We start from the raw sequence: 16,650 nt of genomic DNA, 5'->3' as shown, positions 1-16,650 counted from the left end.
AAAAATGGAAATAATTTTATCTAGTTATTATGAAAATAGAATAATGTAGCATAATACATACTACATGTCACATTGTCTTTTATGAGAACATAATAAATTATACCAGATGATTATTATTACTATCATAATCATCCTTATTTTATATGAATATTTTCTGTATTCACTTTGATGATTGCTAACTATATCCATTGTTAATATAGTACATGTTTTCTTTTATTAATAAATTTCATGTGCTGACATTTCATATTTTTATATAATGCATTCAGGTTGGGTTGTTCACTTCTTCACCTTCTTTTTTTTTTTTTTTTTTGCTCCAACCCCTGCCAGTCCCCTTCCTTTCAAATCTCTCTCGTATTCATTACTTTTTATCTTATTTTGTCTTCAGAGTTTAACCAGGGTTATATGAATGAACCTGGGTTTGGAAAGATCCACTGAAACCCTTTGAGCTTATACAACTGTCTTCCAAGCCTCTTCCAGAATCTGTTGGTTGCAGGAAGTGATAAACCCCAATGCTCCTCTTCTGTATTGATATCAGAGCAGCAGGAGGACTCGCTTTGCATGGGCCCAGTGCTACTCTGCAAAGCTACCATAGGTTCATGATTGCCAAGGCAGTGGTTAGAAGATGACATTCCTAAGCCCCTTTCCCTATCTTCTGATCCCCTCGCCTTTCTCACCTTTTTTTTTTTTTTTAGCAATGATTTAAGAAGGATGATATAATGGTCTTTTTCAGGGATAAACCCTCAACTACCCTTTATTTCTCTGCATCTTCTGAAGCTATGGACTTTTTATTCACTTTATTGACAACAAGGAGAAGCTTCTCTGATTCAGGCTCAGAGTAGCCATTGTCTATTATCTGTAACACAGATATGTAAAAGGTGGCTTGATGCTGTCACAATTTAGCTAAGCAACACTATTAAGTCCCCCATAGGGCCAAAAACCTCTTCAGTCATGGGTTTTGGATTAGTTTTACAGTGTCACAAACACTTGTTTTCAAAGGAGTTTGATGCTTAGAAACTGGACATATGGAAAATGTGAGTGTAGACAGTAGAGAGATGTTGAAATCCTTATGAGCCAAAGAAAGAATGTTAGATAATAAAGTAAGAAAACACTCATGGCCAAATGACAAAGGCTTTGAGCATCAATATAACAAGCTGGTTTACAACATATGCTAAGGAGAAGGAAGTGTTTGGTTTCTATGCAGAAGAATATTGTCATTGTCAAAGATAGTACATCCTTTCCAGGCAGCTGTTTTAGGCAAAATTAGTGCCCAAGATCAATTTGTTCTTTGACGTCAAAGTGGGCGATTCTATAGGAATACCTTCCTGGGTTTACTGAGTATGGTAACCAAAATCTTCCTAACTGCTAGTTACACCTGAACCACACAGCATTCAAGCTTGGAAAACTGAGATAAAATAGTCACTGTAAGCAAACAAAATGTGTAACAAAATAAACTATTACTACAACCCTCCTCACTCACCCCCACCCCCGGAAAAGGATGTTTTCCCAGCCTGAAAGGAACATTTAGATTGTATCCCTTTTCTCCACCCTCTTCTTTCAGAGAAAAATAGATCATGCTTCAAGGAAAATTTCCCTCTTAAATAACTTGCAATTTCATCAGTTCAAGTTTTAGTTCTAGTGCACATAAGGAGAATAGTGAGTTCTAAGAAAACACAAATCGGATTACTTTACCTTGTGACATTCCTTGAAGATGACTCCTTTGTTCCTCTGGAGAACAGCAGTAAAGCTTTTACCTGAGAAGCACATGCTAAGTACTGTTCTTTGAGACAGAGAATGCAATTATGGCCATTATGCCTGTGGGAAAATAGAGGTCAAAGGAAATGAATAAAGTTGCTTGCCATGGCTTCCACTTAAGTATTCTTTCCTACTGGGATGACCTATGCATGTCCCTCACCATTCACATGTTGGGAACTTACTTCCTATTACAGCTTTGTCATGTGGTAGGCTTGACTTGACAGACAGCATCTGATCAAGATCAGCATTATCTCCTGAGAACTTGAGCCTCTTGAATGGGTTTTTGACTTCTTAAATTGTGTGTCAGAACAGGCTTGCTAAGTTTTCACTCTTGCCAGAGGAGGAGCAGCATTCCTTTACTTATATACCCCAGTCAAGGTGTTATCTTCGAAGCAGGGACCAGTCTTTTAACTGACAAAATAACTGCCCGTTATTTTGATCTTTGACTTCCCAACTTCATGAGCCATGTTCAGTAAATTTCTACATGTTATAGATTACCCAGACTCTGGTTATAAAAACACATACAAGAATTAATCAAGAAACCAACTAAGGACAAAGTGGAACAAACCCAACTCTCCCCATCCCATAAATTCCATGAATATTGGACTGTCAATTATCCTTATTTTGAACACAATAGAGGAAGAGTATAGAAATAACAGATTGTACTAATTCCAAACTAGGTTGTCTGGTTCTCGACTGACCCTAGTCCTTTAGTTCACATGAGTTCAGAGATATCAAGAATTTTCCTCAAGGTTATACTACCAATCAGAGGCAGAAGAGTTTATAAATGGAGCCATGTGACTCCTGGTTTAAGCTTCTTCTATGTGGAAGTTTCTCCCAAGGTTAGTAATTAATGTTATATTTTTAAATTTTTCTTTTAAAATTTTTGTGCATGTGTCTGAACCTTTGTGGCTTTACATAAACCATATGCTTGTGGTATCCATGGAGATCAGAAGAGGATGATATCTGGGAACTGGAGATACAAGAGGTTGTGAGTCTCCATACTTGGAGGTACTGGGAACCAAACCTGGGTGGTCTATAAGAGAACTAGCTGCTTTAAACTGGTGATCTGTCTATTCAGGCCCTAATACAGAAAACACACACACACACACATACACACACACTTGCAACTTTTATTGTTCTGTCACAGAAAATTAATTTCTTTCCTCATGTAATATATCCTGATTGTATTTCTCCTCCCTCTCCTAGCTCCTCCCAACTCCCACATCACCTGAATCTACCCTTTTTCTGTCTCTCTTTAGAAAGCAATCAGACTTCTAAAAGCTAATAATAAAATGCAGTAAGATCAAACAAAAACTAACATATCAGAATTGGGGGCAAAGCAAACAAAAGGATCCCAAGCGGAGGCACAAAAATCAGAGACACTAATCATTCATTCACATACTTGGGAATACCATAAAAACAAAAGAAAAGAAAAGAAAACAGACCAACCAACCAACCAACAAGCAAACATACAAACTAACTCTCAACTTGAAATAATAACATATTTGCAAAAGACTTGTAGAAATAAATATATATTTATAAATTAAAAATAACCCTTTTTAAAGGAAGAGCCCTGAGGGGACATTATAAGGCAAGGGATTTCTAATATGCTATTGAGTTCATTTTCTGTTGGCCATCTACTGCTGGACATGCAGTCTGTCCTTAAGAGTAGTTTGTTTTCCCAGTGAGACTCTCTTGGAGGAAAATGATGTTTCATTTGCCAATGGTTATAAGGAGGAGGTTGCTTCTGGGTTAGTAATGAGGGGCCTGTGTTCACTTCTCCTTTCAGCTCCAAAGCACCACCTAGTGCAGACCCATCCAGGCCCTGAGCATGCTGCCTCAGTCTCTGTGTGTTCATATGTGCATCCATCTTGTTAATTTCTTGATGTTCTCCATCACCCCCTGGCACTTGTATTCTTTCTGCCTCGCCTTCTTCAGGGTTGCCTGAGGGAAGGGATTTAATGAAGATATCCTGCTGAAGGCTGAGTGTTCCAAGGTCTCTCACTCTCTTTGTAACGCCTGGCTGTGGGTCTCCTTATTTGTTCCTATCTGCTGCAGGAGGAAGCTTCGCTGAAGATAGCTGGCATTGCATTTTCCATAGTTTTATTTTTGAAAAGCTATCTAATACATCCGTGCAAGTACAGAGAGATAAGCAAACAGTTTTACTCATTTGCTAAAAGTATCATTGGGAAGGGTGCTAGTTCAATACACAGTTTTAGAAGCCTTGATACAAAGATGAAGGTGACCTATACTATAAGGACTACTTTTGCCAAGATGAACTGGCTTACAGCAAATGATTAATAGCCTAAAAATGAAAATGTCAGGCTTACCATCTAAATATTAGCCAGTGGACTTCAATTTACTTTGGCTAAGGATCGACAGTCATGCGTGAGGCAGAAGAAGAACACCTTTGACACTACAGATCCCCTCTAAATATCAAGATCTCTTTAAACAAGCCATCCTGAGCACAGGCAGGCTAATTAATAACCCATTAGAAGGGAGTATTTGCTGGTTTCGATTACTGGACACTTCAATTAAGTCTCTTCCACATTAAAACAAAATCACTGCAAGACACCCAAGTCTGTTTCTCTGGTAATGATTTGTGGTTCCTGTTCTTAGAAATCCTGTTACCTGGTGGTGTCTCAGTGCTCAAGGAGAGACCAGGGAATAAGACAAACTTGGCCAAGGACTCCCCCGACAGGAGATAGGTAAGCATTGTCTAAGCAAGCTTGACTTGTAAAATCCAGGCTGCACTTCTTTCTCTATAAAACTATCTGTCTGTTGGATTTTGCTTTTTGAGTAGGATTCAGATTGTTATTGCTTGTCAAATTTCTATCCACAGGACTCCTCTTAACTCTTCATATGCTTCGCCTACCCTTCCCCGAAGTCTTTTCACTGCAGCTATATAAAGTCTGGGTTCTCAGACAATAACTGCTGGCATTTGCTGTCAGTCTTTACGGCCATGTTGCTTCTGTCTGAAAATTTCCTCAACTTTTCTTTCCTGGAAGCCCAACTCAGTATTTAGGGGTGGCTTCAGTTTTGTATACTTGGACAGTCTCCTCAAACCTCCAGCACCCATTTCTACCACACCCAGGTGTCACTCTGGGACTGTCAGTGGCTTCTGTTCCAAAAAGTCCAGACACTTGCTTGACCAGTTACCTACATCTGGAAGAACAACCCCTTCTTTGAAAAACAAGCCCTCAGCCTGCATCCCAACTCAGACATACAGCCCCTGTGTCAAGAGATCTTAGGAAGATAAAGAAGGAAGTAGCAGGAATCAAATAGTAAAATTAATGAAGGGAAGGAAAATACATTTCAAGTGAACTTTATTATTATTTAAGGGCTAATTGGTGAACAGATGATTTTATAGTGACCTTTCTTGCTCATAAATCATTGAAGACACAGGGAAGTCAGTCTGGAGGGAAGTGGACCTTGCTGTTCTAATTTTAGAACAGCCTGTGGCTAGTGTGGGTAATAACAACTATGAACATACCATTGTTGTCAAAAGAATGTCTTTCCTTGCTTAGAATAGCTTAAAGGTGACCTCGTTTTTGAGAAAGGATATATCTCCCTGGACGCGTGGAAGTTTGTTTTCTTCCTCTGCTATCTGCTCACATGAATAGTATAAGATTCAAGGGAGTATCTTCATCTGTTCACAATGTGCAACGATATCTGTATTAGTTGTATTTCTGTGATAAAACACCATGACCAAGGTAACTTATAGAAGGAAGAGTTTATCTTTGGCTTAGTGTTCCATATGCTTAGAGTCCATAATGGCAGAGCAGAGGCATGGTGCATGGAGCAGAAAGCTGAGAGCTCATATCCTTTACCTCAAGTATGAAGCAGAGAGAGTGAACTGTAAGGAGGGGATGTCTTAAGCAATCAAAGCCCATCCTGGTGACATAATCCTCCTCCAGAAAGGTCACACATCCTGAGCCTTCACAGACACTTAAAAACTGGAAACCAAGTGTTCAGATGCTAAGAGTATGGGAGAATATCTCATTCAAAACATCATAGTACCTACCACATGAAATATGGGTTATCAATAAGAGACTGTTGTCAATACATGTGTATGCTGGGAAATCCAGGATCATGTATCAGCAGATATAGCTTTTTCTGGTTTGCTTATCTTATATATATATATATATATATATATATATATATATATATATATATATATATATATCTGTCTCTTGTCTCCTTACATTTTAGTTTTTTGAAGTTTCCTGCCTTCTTAGGACACTGCACACTCTTGCTTGCCTTCAGGCTTTTGTCTATTCTAAATCTGTCTGGAAATCCCTCACTTTTTGCTGAGTCCTTATATGGGCTCATATGGAAGTTGCACAGGGTCTCTTGGGCATCTTTTGTAAAGATACTAAACCCAATCTGTGGGGGCTCCACTTTCTTGATCTCATCATCCCAAAGGCTATCATTTCCAGATGTACACCTTGGGACTATGCTTTCAACATATAAATATTAATAGGACACAAAGTCATATCTCAGTAGGGGACATTTCTGCATTTTGCTTAGGAGAAAATAATTTGAAGAGATTGAGCTATTAGAATAAATGTCAAGAGCTACAGCCTACCGTAGGGTATCTTACTGAACTGTTGGACAGAAAGACAGAGTTAAGAAGCATACTGCTGTACATTGCTGAGTATGCTGGGCACTTGGAGGAGAGTGTGTGATATGGATTCAAGGCTTAGGTCTTTCCTGTGTGTAAATATCAGTTTCAGATGTTTGAAGAACATAGAATTTTTAATGGAACGAGAAGCTATGAACTAAAGGCTTATTAGAAAAGTATCGACAGTCAAATTTCTTACATTTGTCTTAAAATACAGATAGCTATTTATTTATAGAATCTCTGTCCTTGGGAAGGCAACAGGAGTTGAGATAGAGCAAATAAGGAGGGAAGATGCTTTTCCTAATGGGGACTCAAGAAACTTGATGGGGCATGAGACACAAATCCAAGTGAAAAGAGATATATAATTATTTTGGGTCACAATAACAAATAGTCAAGAAGTTAAGATGTGTATTTTGTTGGTGTGGTGTAAGATATCTTGTATAGTTACCACAATGGAGATATTTGAGCTGAAATATTACACAGAGTGCCAGTCATATGAATATCTGCACACTATAGCAGATTGCAGACATTAAAGGCAGCAGGTCCATATGGAGGAGCTAGAGAAAATACCCAAGGAGCTACAGGGATCTGCAACCCTATAGGTGGAACAACAATACGAACTAACCAGTACTCCCCAGAGCTTGTGTCTCTAGCTGCTTATGTATCAGAAGATGGCCTAGTCGGCCATCATTGGAAAGAGAGGCCCATTGGTCTTGCAAACTTTATATGCCTCAGTACAGGGGAACGCCAGGGCCAAGAAGTGGGAGTGGGTGGGTAGGAGGGTGGGGGGGGGGAGGGTCTGGGGGACTTTTGGGATAGCATTGGAAATGTAAATGAAGAAAATACCTAATTAAAAAAATACATAAATAAAAAGGAAAAAAAAGAAAAAAAAAAAGAAGAAAGAACCACACAGTTTCCATTAGGAAAGTAAGACGTGAGAGGAGGAGAGGGGCCAATATCTTAGTACCTCCATGAAGAGTTTGTGTTTAAATGTTAATAGAAGCTTTAGAAAGTTCATGCAATACAGTATATGACCTACAATAATATTTTCCTTGGGGACTGGGAAGAATACACTCTCTGTATTAGACAAATTACAAACCATAGTGAGTTTTTGGTTTTAGGATTATCTCACTGGTAGTGACGTGATTGGATTGAGGCTGTTTAAGAGGTACACTGGGAAGGATTTCTTTCTTTCTTTCTTTCTTTCTTTCTTTCTTTCTTTCTTTCTTTCTTTCTTTCTTTCTTTCTTTCTTTTTTTTTTCAGTAAATAAGAGGCATTTTTATTAAAAGACTGACCTAAAAGACTGACCGGAGCCAACAAAGAGAGAATTCTCTAGATAAGGCCAGGGCTATTGCTAGCTAAAGGATTATATGGCAAAACCTACAAAGTAACAATTTTGGGAAGCCAAAGCAACTCATATCTTCTCCCAGAGCAGGCAAGACTTGACTTAGTGACATGTCCAACAGATGCCTCAGACATACAAGCAAGCAGGCAGTTTGTAAAAAGCAGAACTAAACCATTAGCCTGTTTAATCTTGTGACCCATCATCACTTTGTAGGAATAGCTGTGGCACTGAAATATTTTGCAACATTCAGAATTTTTTTTTTAAGAGTACCTCAACGGTACCAGGAAGTGGTCCATCTCAGGCTACCTGACAGGGTACATTCAAGATAGAGTAATTTCCTCAGGGCTTATGCAACCTAAAAAACAATTTTGTTTTTACAAGCCTAGCACAAAAAAATGTATCCTCTAAACACAATGTTCACCATCACAAAGGCAGCCATGCTAAGTTATTCAGCAATGTAAGACCAATGCGGTAGTTTCAAGTTTTTTTCTTGGTATGGGAACAAATCCCTCAAAGGTGTAATTAGAAAGAAGAGAAAGAAGCCTGGTACAAACAAAATGATACCTGGGGAAATAACAATTACAAGAAATTAAAACCTTTTACAGAAACAAAAAGTACATTTTTTCCTTATAGTAAATCATTGGTATAGATATATGTGCACAATTTGTTAATATTTTCAGTGGAAAAAAATAAACAGTATATGTCTCAATTCTTTTCTCACATTTTTGTAAAAATATCTTCATACCTTTGAGAGATAAAAGATATGCTCAAGGTGGGGGGTGGGGGGGGGACTGAAATGGACCAGAGGGTAAAGTGCTTGCTGTTTAATCATGGTGGCTGGAGTTCAGATTTCAGGACCCACAGAAAACACCCTGTAACTACATCTGTAACTACAGCTACAGTTGAATTCTTCCTACTGTTTTCTAGGGCTTGTGTTATTGGTAAGATTGTAAACCGAAGTGGTGATGTATCTTTCTCAATGGATCTTATTGACAATGGTGAGATTTTATTTATTCTCTTTGGGATTGATCCTTGGCAAATTGGTACCAGTTTCCCAAGTTTCCTCCAATATTGAAACACTGAATCATTCCACCCTTCATTCAGTCTGAAAGGAAGCCCCTCAGGCAGGAAGGCAACAAAAGATCTCAAAATGGTCCCTGAAATTGATCGAATTCAGTAGACTCCTTCCCTGCCAGAGAGCAATAAAAGCTGAGAGTCCCTCTCAGATGAAAGGAAGCTGAACTACAAAGAAGACTCTCAAAAGAGCAACCCTTATATCAGCTGTCTAGAAGAAGTTTAGACCAACCAAGGCACCTGGAATGGACATTCTCCAGCCCTTTGATCCATCTACATGCTGTGCAGCTTCTCCAGGTTCCCAGCTTTTGTGAGCTGTCACCTACGCTGGGTAGGCTTTGGTGATACAGCTGCTTTTGAGTCATTTCTGTTCCTGTAACTAACCCCTCACTCATATTCCTATATGTAACCCCAATAAAACATAATAGGACTTTGGTGGTATGGGCACTTTGGTCTGTCCTGGGCTCCTTATGCAGAGGAGAAACAAATTTTGTCACACAACACTACCTACTAGGTTTTATAACTGTAAAATTCTATTTATTCTTTGTAATTAGCAAGCATATTATGTGTGAGAAGATATTTTGAAGAGCACTTAAATTTCTATAATTGACTATGATGGGACAGTTTCCTAAAAGACAAACGTACTAGTCAGGACCAGCTGAACTGTGCTGAGAGAATTTAGGTAGCCCTGTGCTCTGCGAAAGAACTGAGATATGTATCAATACATTCACATTTCCCACTTGGGCAAAGGAGTGCTTTGAAACCCTGAACCAAGTTGGATTTGGGGAGGGCTTCCATCCTCCAAAAACGTTGCTTAGCATTCTTTCAGGTGACATCACAACCAGCTATGGAACCTTGAAGGTTGCATCTAGGAGCAACCCTTGAGTTATACATCATTTGTGAGGTTGCCTCCAATGTGTTAGCTGCTAGGTTTAGGCCTGGTGTATCGCTAGTGATTAACTAGGACGATTAGTCTGATTTCGAAGTTTTGAATATTTAGCTGGTTACAGCACCCAAGAAGGATATTTCCGAGGAAGTATTCTTAGAACTCCTCTGAATTTTCCAGAGTGGACCCCTGGTGAACTGCCAACCTCTATCTATTCACCAATTGGTCTCCAATATTGACAGCTTAATTATCTCCATTCTTCGACTGACCCTGACCTGCAAAGTCAACTGTTTATAAAGGAGCCTCATAGGTTTGCGACCTTGGACCAACCATCAACTAGAAGAAGTGATTCTTCGGACACCCGGTTGCTTTCGCTTGGAAATTAGAAAGGCAGTACTATACCGTAGTCAACACCCTCAAAAAAGCAGTCTAAGCAGTTCTCCATGTGGCAACCTAAAACAGCCTGGGTTGGAGATGAAGCCCGAAGCTTCAGGAAAAGGGCAAAAACGGAAATAGCAGGATGAAAGTGGGACAGAGATAGAGTCTGAAGCTTTGGGACAAGGTCCAAAAAGAAAATGCCAGGATGGAACAGGGATGGTATTTAAAGAGCCCGGCAAGGCTCAGGAGAAGACGACCCCTCAGGAGCCTCAAGACCTAGAGCTTCCGAGAGAACAGCCTATCAAGGGTCAGGTACAGAAACCCCAGGGAGAGACTCCAAAACAACTAAAACCTATAGAGTTGACCGAAGGTCCTCCAGAGCAGGCTGTAACTGGGAGGAAGCCTGCTGATGGTGGCAAGGGTCGCAAACGGCCCTATTTAGTCATGGAGGAAAACGAACAAAGTCCCCAAAAGGAAAAGTACAGAAGGTTGCTTCAACACCTTCAGTGTGACCAAGATGTGAGGTCAGACCCACACAGGCCTCACCCAATCCATACAAACACCTGGAAGATCAAAGGGGGCGAGTCAGGAGACAGTCATGGATCAGAAACAACTCAGAGAGATCGAGAACAATCTACTGTTGTGGCTCTAAAAGAATGTCTTTCACCAGAGGAGAGAGAGAAGTGGTGTTCTGAGGAGAAATGTGTTACAGAGAAGAAAGGTTGTGTAAAGGGTGAAGGAAGAAGGGGGAACAGCTTGGAGCCGGGAACACGGGCTCAGATCATCCTGGATAGAGGCAGAGGCAATAGCTTACTCCCCAACAAGATGGCAGTACTTGCAGCAGAGAAAAAGCCTCTCACAGACCAAGAAAAGGGCAGAGAAATGTATCAAATCCTTGTTATTACAGAGGACATAGAGAAGGAAATTGAGAATGCGCTGGGTCCAGGACCCCAAGAGGAAATCCTAAGTTCCAGATTCAAGTTGCAAATCAGCAGAGGAGATATCCAGACCCTGGAGAACGGTCAGTGGCTCAATGATGAGGTCATCAATTTCTACATGAACCTTCTGGTTGAGAGAAATGAAAACCAAGGCTACCCAGCTCTGCATGTCTTTAGCAACTTTCTTTTACCCCATGCTAAAGCATAGCGGTTACAGTTCCGTGAAAAGATGGACTCGAGGCATCAATCTCTTTGAAAAAGAACTCATCTTGGTGCCTATTCACCAGAATGTACACTGGAGCCTGGTGGTAATTGATTTAAGAAAAAGAAGTATTGTATACCTCGATTCCGTGGGAGAGACAGGGAAGTCTATCTGTGAGACCATCTTCCAATATTTACAAAACGAGAGCAAGACACGCAGGAACATTGAGCTGGACCCTTTGGAGTGGAAGCAGTACAGTGTGACATCAGAGGAGATTCCTCTGCAACAGAATGGGAGTGACTGTGGAATGTTTACCTGTAAATATGCAGATTACATTGCTAGGGACCAGCCTGTGACCTTTTCTCAGCAACGCATGCCCACCTTCAGGAAGAGGATGGTATGGGCAATCCTACATAGTCACTTACTGTAACAACACCCACCTGGTTGCTATGGTCCCCTATCCCTGTTCTTTTCCGTCTTTGTTTCTAATATACCTCAGGTAGGATGAGTTGAAGAGATATAAAACAGGTACTGAGCTGTCTCACTAGAGGAAGCCCACTCTCTTCAATATAGTCCTAACGTGGGATTTCGGACTGATGCACTAATGCCATCTCTAGGATGCATGCAACTATTGCAAGCTTAGAAACTGCTGCTGCCCAACCCACAGGAGACCATGTGTTCAAGAAATACTGTTTTAATGCTGGAATTAAATGAATTCATGTTTTTTGTTTTATTTTGCTTTTTTTGTTTGTTTGTTTGTTGTGTGTGTGTGTTTTGTTTGTTTGTTTAATGTTTCAATGCGTTTTGTTTTTTTTGTCTCTTTTTCTGTTTTTTGGTTTTCTCTTTTGTTTTTATGTTTGTGTTTTGTTTTGTTTTTGCTTTGTTTTGTTATGCATTTTGTCTGATTTCTTGTTTGTTTTTTGTGGTTTTGGTTTTTCTTTTGTGTTTTGTTAATTTTTTTTCCTTTTTTGTTTGTTTGTTGTTTTTTGTATCTTGTTTTGTTTTTTGTTTCTTTTGTTTGTGGTTTTGTTTTTGTTTTGTTGGTTTTTTAATGTTTTTGGTTTTGTTGTTTGTTTTGTTTTTTTGTGTTTTTTGTCTGTTTGTTTTTTTGTTTTGTTTTTGTCTTCCTGACCCCACTCCACTGATTGTTTTCCTCAACTCACTTGCAAACCTTGGCCATTGTCATTTCCCATCCTCCAGTCCTTGTTTGAAGTGTCTATTTCTGAAAGGAATGCCCATCACGGTGCCATTTCCTGTTGAAGATCAGGAGGGACATCAGCAGGAAGAGGCAGAAGCCTTTCACTAGCATCTCTAATGCTGGACTTGTATGCTGTTAAATTGAAGCAGGGGATAGTGGTGGTGTTTTTGTTTTGTTTTAATTTTTTTTTAAGTTTGAAAATAGTATGAGAAATGAAAATGAGTTGCATAGACTGGTGCTGTTCTGCACCACCGTACTCTGCTGGACCTCTACAGGATGTAGAGCTGCAGCCAGACTACTGACTGGACTCCAGGACTAGTAAGGAAAGCACCATGGTCACTTAAAGACTCATCCTTTCCCAGACCTGCTTTAGTTTTGGAAGTTGATTTGAAGTAACTATAATGTCAAATGTCCATCTCTATCTCAGGTCTCATTGAATACAAACCCCATCTATTGCTGTATTGAATTATTATTTTTTTGAAAAGTTCTATTCAGTTTAAATTTTTTTCTTAAAAAGTTTTGGTATATATTAAGATGAAATTGAGATTTTTTTCTTATTACATTAATATTCTCACTGTGGAAAATTGGGGATTTAATATTTACGGTTGAAACCGCTAGTTATGTAATAATCTATTTTACATGTGATAGTTTGTATTTAACTTTTTATTCATTATCTTATGGTTGTGTTTATGCATTTTTTTACTTAATAAAGTTTAAAGTTATTTAAACATTTCACAAGATCTGGTATCTCCTGTTTCTTTTATGGCATAATAATAAAGGCTGGTTTGTGAGGTGACCTGAGAAGCAGGTGTTGAGGGTGTGACTCACCAGCTTAAGCCTTAGATACATTGTGCACACCAGTGATTGTTATTCTGTTCTGGGTCTCTGCAGTGGAGTTAGAATGTTCCAGAGAACATCCACTCCTTTATCATGGGTTGTAGAGGGAGAATATATGTGCAGCTCAGTTGAGCTGTGTCCAGCTGAGCTGTAGAGTGGGAGCAATGGAGAAACCTATTGATGTACATGGGGCCACTTGTCATTGAAGCTACTCTGCATTACTGTAAATGGGAAGTCAGGCAGGTCCACTCCTGACCCCTGTCACAGACTGAGACTGACACTGGAAAGGGAAGCAGTATCTTCATAGTTTGGCCCAGATTTAGGGAGAGAAACTGTCTCAATTCTCTTTGTGTATAGCAGCTTGAGGATGTATAGAAAAGACAACAGAGAGTTGGGGGAATGGCTCAGTTGGCCAAGTACTTCCCAGTAAGTGTAAGGATCCAAGTTGCACCCAGGGCCCCATCAAGATAAGCCATGATGGGTGACTGTGAGCCAGAAGAGCCCAGGTCCTTATGGCAGAGTGGTTTTCCATCTTATCTCTTTCCTCCTGCCCAACTCCTCCCTTGGGAATATGTTTTTTCCTTATCAGCCATTGCTTTTTCTGCAAGTAGAAGACTGTAATCAATTCCTTGAGGACAGAAGATCCTAGAAATCCTCTGGAAGGTCTTCTGAAACTTGCCATTATCCAATATTAGTAGTTTCTATTTTTAAATGCTTAATGTGTATGCTGGAGAGATGGCTGAAAAACCTGAATCTCGGTGGTAAATGGGAGAGATTACCCATGTATGATGTGTGAGTCCATGTGTTCAGTCCTCAGCACCTAGGGTACATGTGTGTGTGTCTCTCTGAGTTTTCAATTGGCAACAATACTGCTATTGATCCAAATACTGCCCACAGATCCAAAGTCAGTAGTGCCAAAAGCTTTGGTGGGACACAAAGCTGTAGCTTTAAAATGTTTGTGGATGTTCCACTCCACAGGGAGCATGTAACAGACAGCCAAGCTCAGTAAAAAGATGAAGTTTCCAAACAGTGGTTGCATTGCAGATGGCTCTGTTCCTTCATAGGACGATTCATTATATTCACATGGTGTGCCATTTGATGAAGCTGGTCTTCAATAAAGGCAATATAGTCTTTGGAAGAGCAAAGTGGGCTGTGGTCATGAACACCTCCACATGGACAGAAGCATTTCCAATAAAGGCTCAGGACTTATTTCTTTCAGCACATAGATTTATATTTTTGCACCTCACCCAGGTTATCCCATCTGATGATAATAAGCACATGTTTAGTTTTATGTGGTCAGGCTGCAGTTCTTTGTAGTGCTCCATGAAGGCATTAGAAACAAGCCCTGATCCTCATATACCCAGGATTATCCAGTAAGACAGCAATCGGGCCTCTGAGTTATTATGGCCCCGGAGTTTGAGTTGTACCCAGCAGCCAAGTGGGAATTTAGGAACAGGATCAAAGGAACATTCATCTAAGGAAGAGTGGAGACAAACTACATCTTCACCAGAGCCTGTAGCAGAATGGTCAGATGAACAGAGTAAGCTATATGTTGTACACTTACCACTGAATTACCATAGTTCTTTTTCCCTGACGTTCAGGAACCTAGGATGATTATGAAGACAAGACCCAAGCCATATTTACACGTGCATCCTCATAAACAGTATGGTCCCTCACACTTTGTGCCCAGTAAATGCCCACTGAGCCAATGAATAGATGATGGAAACTGTTTATTGAAAAGTACTGTCATGAATACTTAGAGTTTTTTTTTTAATTTTATTTTTTATTTATTAAGCCAAGTGTGGAAGAGACATGCTTTGACTTAGGATTTTTTTTTCTACTTTATGTCTTAGTAAATATGCCTCTTGTCTATATGTATCACTGGATTTTTCTCCCACAGTGGCCTCTTGAGCCCCTGGCCAATTGCAACAATGCAATTCACATTGTCTCGAGGGAAGGCGTATGCATTGGCACAAAATGTGAATATGCCTATTAACATTCTCAAAAAAGAATGTGGTGCGCTTTAGAAATCAGCTTAGAGGTTCAGCAGGGGCCCTGGTCAGCACATTCTTAAAACTCTCAGAAAGGGCAAGCACAGACTATCCACAGCCAGGAAGAAAATGGGCTCATATAAATGCATAAGAGTGTGTGCACTAGAGGGAAGGCTTGGAATGAAAAGAGCGGTGTTTACATACTATTACATGGAAAATATTCCCACCTCATCAAATCATCAGTCTTGTTTGCTGGCAACAGTGGGAGTTTCCCCTGTAAGGCAGTAATAGCTCTCAGCAGAGCATGGTGCATAACATCTATTAATCCTTCCCAAAGCTGAACGAGGTGGGTGGTGAGGGTGCGCATTCCTGTCGTTTCAGAGGAGAGCTAAATGACATTTGCTTTTCCCCATTCTCGCCTTCTTAGGATGATAGAGAATATTTGCCACATCCCATTCGAGTCTTTTGACTAGACCCTTCCTAATGTAATCTGACCTGCTGTCCTTGAGATCCCAAGGAAATGGAGCCCTAAATAGGGAGAGCCAGTTTGCCAAGGCCTTTCAGCTATTTAGTGGAAAACCCAAGCTGACTCCCTACTCTCTTACCTAGAGAAGGGGAGGGTGAGCAGCAACGGTGCATGCCTTGTGTCTTTGTATCTAGAGAGCAAGCACCATACTCTCCGTGGTCATGCAGTTGCTGCACTTGAGGTTGCTATTGCTGTTGTCATCCCTACATTTGTCCAGATGGAAATCACAAAGGTGAAACATAAACTTTCTAGATATTAAACATGAGATTATTTGATGCCAAAACAGATGAGGCAAATACAGTGCCCTCTGTAATGTGCCCACAGGGGAGATGAGTACACTGCAGTGTGGATGATTTCTTCTTCTATTTTTTTCTAGTTCTTTTTTTTTTAAATTAGGTATTTTCTTCATTTACATTTCCAATGCTATCCCAAAAGTCCCCCATACAACCCCCCACTCCCCCACCCACCCACTCCCACTTCTTGGCCCTGGTGTTCCCCTGTACTGAGGCATATAGAGTTTGCAAGACCAATTGGCCTCTCTTTCCACTGATGGCCGACTAGGCCATTTTCTGATACATACGCAGCTAGAGACACGAGCTCTGGGGGGTACTGGTTAGTTCATATTGTTGTTCCACCTATAGCGTTGCAGATCCCTGTAGCTCCTTGGGTATTTTCTCTAGCTCCTCCATTGGGGGCCCTGTGATCCATCCAATAGCTGACTGTGAGCATCCACTTCGGTGTTTGCTAGGCCCTGAATAGCCTCACAAGAGATAGCTATATCAGAGTCCTTTCAGCAAAATCTTGCTAGTGTATGCAATGGTGTCAGCATTTGGAGGCTGATTATGGGATGGATCCCCGGGTATGGCAGTCTCTAGATGCTCCATCCTTTCATCTC

General features: G+C 40.3%; 1 pseudogene; it reads left to right on the top strand.

Moving 5' to 3' along the window:
• The first annotated feature begins 10,128 nt into the window (after positions 1-10,128).
• On the top strand, positions 10,129-11,936 carry Gm5554 (annotated as a pseudogene).
• The last annotated feature ends 4,714 nt before the right edge of the window (positions 11,937-16,650 follow it).

This window comes from Mus musculus, chromosome 5 (genome assembly GCF_000001635.26).
Source record: "Mus musculus strain C57BL/6J chromosome 5, GRCm38.p6 C57BL/6J".
NCBI lineage: Eukaryota > Metazoa > Chordata > Mammalia > Rodentia > Muridae > Mus > Mus musculus.
This window is presented reverse-complemented; position numbering and strand designations above follow the sequence as displayed.